Below are 6,726 nucleotides of genomic sequence, written 5' to 3'. Positions count from 1 at the left end.
TCTCTCCCTCCCTCCCTTTCTCCCTCTCTCCTTCCTCCCTCCCTCTCTCCTTCCTCCCTCCCTCCTTCCTCCCTCCATCCCTCCCTCCTTCCTTCCTTCCTTCTTTCTTTTCTTTCTTTTTGCAAAGGCACAGTAAATATATAAAAAATTATAATGAGAATTCCTTTGTCCTAAATGATACATGGTTTTTCCATCCTTGAAGCATACTGCCATGGGAACTAGTATAGAATTGATACACTCTCATTTTCACAGCCCATGGTCTTTTTATTGTGCCAAGAAACTTTCCTCTCAGTTGTAGCCTCTGTATCTACAGATCTCATTATTTGTGTAGGTCATGAAGGCTAGGAGAGGGTTTTTCTTTAAGGTTCTAGAAGTTCTGTTCCATCACTCTTGTTGAAGTCAGTCTTCTTAATTAGTGGTTTTGGTTTTTGCTCAGATCCTAGGACAGAACCTAGAATAGAGTTTTTCAATATGGTTCTAGAAGTTCTGCTTAGTCCCAGTTATCAAAGTCAGACCCCTAGAATTAGAGATTGGTTTTTGTACAAATCTTAGGCCGAAGCCTAAGCTAGTATCTTTGTCATTGGTCCCTCGATAGATTCTGTCTTCTGTAGTTAGCGATTTTAGTTTTTACATAGAGCAAAGGATGACATGTCTCCTTGTTACCTCCCATTTAAGGAAAGCACGCACCAGACATGGTTTTTCCCTTCCCTGGTGCAGTGCTTTACTCTAAAAGAATTATTTGCCAAAAGGCCTGCTTAGCGAAGTTAATAATTTGACCCTTTGCGTGGATCATTGGTGGTAATTCCAACATGGCTGTAACATTACATTTTTCTCTCTATTTGGCTACTATAGAAATCCAGCCTCAGCTCTCTTACAGACAAAAAAATGTCAATACCAAAAGCCCGCCAAAAGTTCCCTGCTGGCTAGTTCGTATAACCTGGCGCCAACAGCTTGATTTTCTCAGTCTAGCTCTATGATGGTAAACAGTTATTTCCGTCCGCCCTAAAATCTATTTTCTGGCTACTACATAGACATCAAAAATATCTCTGTCTCTCTGCTTTTGGTATCTTGAAAAACCTGCTTTTTGCTAAACCAAAAACATCTCTAAGCTCTAGTTTCACAACCTCCAGCAGAGTTCTTTCTCACCTGAAGAACGGTCTTTTAATATGTAAATTCAAGGCCTATTTCCCCATTGTACTGCTCTTCTGCTCTTTGAGGACACCTTGCATACCAGAGTCTGTGCTTATAAAAAAGTCATCTGCTGAAAAGTAAATTTGTCTCTCGTCCCTTGGACGAGGGTCCCCATACAATGTATTTTGTGTGGTCTCATTTATTTCATATTTCATATTTGTCCACTTGTGCTCCCGCTTCTCTCTCTGTGAAAGGTTCCCGAACCCCACGAAGTTTCTGCTTAGCAACGCTAACCCGTCTGCAGCACCTGATTGCATCATACCGAGTCTTCTGTAGTTAGCAATTTTAGTTTTTGCATAGAGCAAAGGATGACATGTCTCCTGATTGCATCATATCATTAGGTGATGAGATTGGGCAAGTTGTTGCAGTTTCCTCATATCAGGGTGTCATATTAAAACTGTTGCAAGTTGACACCAGAGTGGTATTGGGAACTTCTAAGGGAGAAATTTGGTTCCTGGTGCTGTTGCTGGGAATTGTGTTGGTTCCATGTCTGGGATCTGGGGTTCTAGGTTGGATGGTCACTCTCTAATTAGATGGAGACAAAGTTGGGTCCATATGCACATCTTCAGAGTTGGAGGCTTCTATGTTTTATGAAATGTATGAGTTCTTATCCCTAGTAGATAAGAGCTTGTTTCATTGTATAAGTTTTCCCCTTGTTTAGAGTGCCTATGCAAAAGGGGATGGTGGATTTGTGGGTAAGAATGACAGGCTACGCAATATCTGTGTCCTGGTTTTGATCTGAGTTTTTATCCCAGGTAAGACTTTTTCTTGAAGAGTTTGTGTACCAAGCCGAACCAACTCTGGTAAAGTTGAAGAGAATAAAAAAAAATCTATATACATATATATTTATATATAATAGAAGAAATAAATAAAATAAATTTTAAAAAGGAATTAAAGAGAAATACTGTTTAAGAGACTAACTTACATTTGGTTATAAACAGACTAGGAGGTATTATTATAGAGGTATTAAATATATAAAGGAAATATAGCTTTCCTATTAAGTCTTTTGATATATTCTTGTGGGGGGTAAAGTCCAGGGCACTTTTTCATCATCATGTCTTCATCACACATCGTGTCTTGTTGAGTTTGAGGAATAATTTTTAGTTGTAAGGGATCAGGTAGTGTCTTTGGAATGGGGATCCTTTTGGGGCTGAATTGGTAACATGCACCAGTCCATGATTAGGAGGGTGAGAAGAAGGGTCATAAAGCACGAATCAGCAGGAGTGTTGATTGTAGTTTCTTGCCGAGGCACAAGATGTGAGTCTGAGTGGTTGTCCTTTCAGTTTGGGAGCTGGGTGGTGGTTTATTGGGGCAGAAAATTGGTCTCGGTACCTAAAGGGTTAAGAAATGAGAGTAAAGAGGGTTAAATAAGGAAGGATGATGGATCAGGATTGGGGGATGAGAGGTTAGAAAGATTTCTGAAAGGGGTGGGAGGATAATATATAGTAGAGGCTATATACACTTTAGGCATGGCTTATTTACATTTTAAGTTTGGCAGTTAGAGAGGAGTCCACTGTCTACAAACTCATGCCACATAAAGACAGACATTAGTGTTCTATTCTTAGGTTGTTGTTGGAGGCCTGACCCTCATAGGCTGGGTCTGAGATCTTAAGAAATAATTGGGTTAAGAAAAGATAAATAATTGGCTAAGATATGGATTAGGAGAGAAAGAAGGGGGAAACTATAAGAGAGAAAGAAATGAAGAATAAGTAAATACGGTAAAACTAAATTGTAAAAGATTGGGCCAGTGTGTCAGTGTTGGAGCATTCTCCACTTTCAATGCTCTTCATCTCTAACAGGGGTGGTCTTTGTTAAATAAAGGTTTCAGAGTTATACAGTGGCTGGAGCTTTTTAGGATAAACAGTCTTTGCATCTAGAGTACTAAGCAATGTGGTAGTGAGGACTATAAGATGTGGCTACCCTGTGTAGTATCGTCTGCTGCATCTTAAGTAGAGAGGTACCTTTTAAGGAGCAACTTGACAGCAAGGACGTTATTTAACATATATTGAATTGGTGAAGAAGATTAAAGGAGAGAAAGAAAAAAGAAGTAGAGGAGAAAAGAGTGAGAGAAAAAATAAAAAAAAGAAAGTAGTGATTTGCAAAACTGTGTTCGATTATTGGAACCTTTAATGTAAGTCTGTGGTGCACCATTGAATGCTTCTGTGGTCTGAATGATCTTAAGCTTTGGGTACTAATAGAAGACATAAACAAAAGGAAGTGAGTAAATTAGAGTATTTTATCTGGCATTGTCATAATGAGCACTATATATGGTATCCAGAGTGATTGGACACCGAGGTTTAAAATTAGGGTGCCCACCATTTGTTTCCAAGGCAGAGAACATTTTCATCCCACACCATGGTCTTACTGAGTTTGAGAAATGTTTCACAGCAGTAAGGGGACAAGTAGTGTACTTGAACTGGGGGGTCCTTCTGGAATAGAATCTGTAGTATGCAACAGTCCACATTGAGGGGTGTGTGTGAGAAGAAGGGCCATATAGAATGAATCAGCAGGAGTGGTGGTTAGAGCTTCTTGCTGGGTCAAGGGTATGGGACTGGCTGATAGGGTGTCCTTTCACTTTGGGAGCTGGATGGCATCTTGTTGGTCAGGGCAACGGTCTCAGTTCCTAGTGAGTTAAGAACTGAGGGTAAAGAGGGTTGATTTTTTTCCTTTTTTTTAAACTTTAAGCTACTATATTTGGAAGTGGTTTGTTATTCAACAGAATTTAATTAATATACTTACCAAAGTCACTTCCTCTCACTTGCTACCTAAAGAGTACAACTTATAATTTTTAAAGAAGTATGTCCAGAGGCCAAAGTGATAGCATAGGGGGCAGAGTCTGATGCTCAGCATACCATATAGTTTCCTGAGCTTGCCAAGAGTTCATCACTCATGAACTTTTATACAAAATCTAGTGATAGTATTTGAATACGTTGTTCCCATTATCACATATATACACACACAAGTGAAAGAGAAAGAAATGACTGTAAATCCCACTCAGTGTAGCAAGGCAAGCAAAGGAAATTTGAGATAAATGATTTGGAAAGGAGAAATGAAACTTTCCACCTGCAAATGGCATAATTATCTCTATGCCCCACAGGCAATGGTTGGGAAGAGACTGGCATTGTTTCTTGCTTTGGTGTCTATCACTTAAAACCAACCTTGTTAGGTTGCATTAACAGCACTGAAGAAACATAATAATAATAGGAAACGCCTAGACCTGTTTTATGAAAAATATTTAAATGAGTCAAAGATTTGTTCAGACAGGTCCTTTTCACCACAAGACAATTCTCTGGAATATCCTTATTGCTTATCCTGAAATGTCTTAGTTCTTGACTCAGTTTCTTAAGTGTTTAATTGAGAAGATCTTCAGAGCTAAGTTTCTGTGCTCCAAAACTCAAGCTCAGATCTCTGACAAATTATTCTCCACACCAGGAGGTTCATAGTTTAGTGAAGAAGAACTTCTCCACTGTGCTTTCTCTGCAGGACAAAGCAATTTCCAATTAGGTAAGTTTCAATCAGGCATCAGGAACAAATGAAGAGAGGACAAAACACATGTAGTTACATAGATTTTGAGTAGATATAATTTGTTCTAAATGAAAGAAAAAACTTTAGCATTCTTAAAAATGGAGAGTTAAAAATAATAAATATGCCTAAAAAGCTTAGATAACAAAATTTTAATGCTAAATTATTCTTATATGAAAAGTAGCTTACACCTGTCAATTGTGAGTGTAAAGTCTAGTACTGGCTTTTGTCTGTGATCTTTGTTGATTGTTGCTGTGCTGCTCTATTCCCATATACGAGATGTAACTAACTCTGAAATGATTTTATCTATTCCATTAATCTTCTCTGCTGCTTTTCTTTAATGTTTTCTTCAAAAATTTGTCTGTAAGTTTCTCCATGTTTCATTTCTCTTCCTCATTCTTTTTCCTCCAGTAAACTTGCTTTTTTATTAATAATGCCCACTGGTTTTCCCTTTTTATTTTGTTTTGTCTATTTTCAACTTTATGCCTTTATATTGCACATGTAGGTGAGATTATTCAATACATTACATTTTTTATTTATTTTGTTTTATATAGTTCTATTGAACTATTTCTGCTTTTCTAAAAGTGGATGAGTAGTATTTTATTATATAAATCTACCGTGTCTTCTGAAATCATCTATTGATAGTACTTTACCTCTATATTTTTGTTGTACAAAAAAACTACAATCTTCGGATAAATATACTATTTGTTGTTGATGTTTTATATTAGTTGGATAAGTGCTTAAAGTGGAATTGTTTGGTAATATATATGTTATATATTATATATTTTATATATATATATATATATTAGCTTCTTAAGGAAGCTCCATGAATTGTTTAAAATTCCAGTCAGACTGGAAAGATTTTACCGGGATTAAAATGCATTTCTTGAACTTTGCATTTCTTGCATGTGGAATAGTTTCATATGGGTTAAGATACATTCCTTGCATGTTCTATCCCCAGCACCACATTGTCCCCAGAATCAAAGTGCCCAGTCCTGGACTTGAGATACAGTAGGGTGGCCTGGTTAATAATCTTTAGCATTACTGGGTTTGATCACCAGCATATTCTTGCATTGAATTGTAATTTGGGTTGGCTGTGTATCACCAGGTGGAACACTGAGCTTCTTGTGCACTGCCTGAGAGACCACTCTTGCAAGAAAGTTGTTTAATGTACATTCATACCAACAATGCACTAGAGTCCTTTGTCTTTATACTATCTCTAACATTGCTTATTCTGGTTAAAATGAAAATCATTTTGTAGGTGGAGTAAAATATTATTTCAATTTGTATTTCCCTAATGAATATTAATGATCAACATACCTTTATATATATTTTTTTCTCCGTTTTTTTTTTGGTCACACCCAGTGACACTCAGGGGCTACTCCTGACTTTGTGCTCAGAAGTCACTCCTGGCTTGGGGGATCATAGGAGATGCCGGGGGATCGAACCGTGGTCCATCCTAGGCTAGCATGGCAAGGCAGACACCTTACCTCTCGCGCCACCACGCCGGCCCCTCCCTTTTTATATCTAATAGCAGAAGTTTGTATATCTATTAAAATCTTTTGCCCACTTTTTCATTTCCTTTGTATTAAGCTGCATGGGCTCCTATCATACCTACACAGCCCTTTCTATGTGTATGATGTGCAAATATCTAATTGAATAGATACCTTTTTGTTGTGTTTTCTTATTAATTTAATTTTGACTTCCCACGAGTTTCTCAGGGAATCCAAAGAACTGTCATGGTGATTCTCATCTAGATGTTTGGCTGAATGACAGGGATCAGGGATGTGGCACATCATGGTCACCAGAGCTTCACTCTGTCACATGGGGGGACATTGTAGTACTGCACTGTACTGGGATTGGGCACATTCAAAGCATTTACACTAACTGTTGTATTAGCCCCTACCCTTTCAATCATTTTAAAAGTATTTTTTCCATGCAGAAGCATTACAATAAATATAATCTTAATTATTTGCTTAATTTCCCATGCTGCTAGGGTAAAAAACTCAACAA

The sequence above is a fragment of the Suncus etruscus genome, chromosome 19, assembly GCF_024139225.1.
Source record: "Suncus etruscus isolate mSunEtr1 chromosome 19, mSunEtr1.pri.cur, whole genome shotgun sequence".
Taxonomy (NCBI): Eukaryota; Metazoa; Chordata; class Mammalia; order Eulipotyphla; family Soricidae; genus Suncus; species Suncus etruscus.
Note: the sequence above shows the minus strand (reverse complement) of the source record.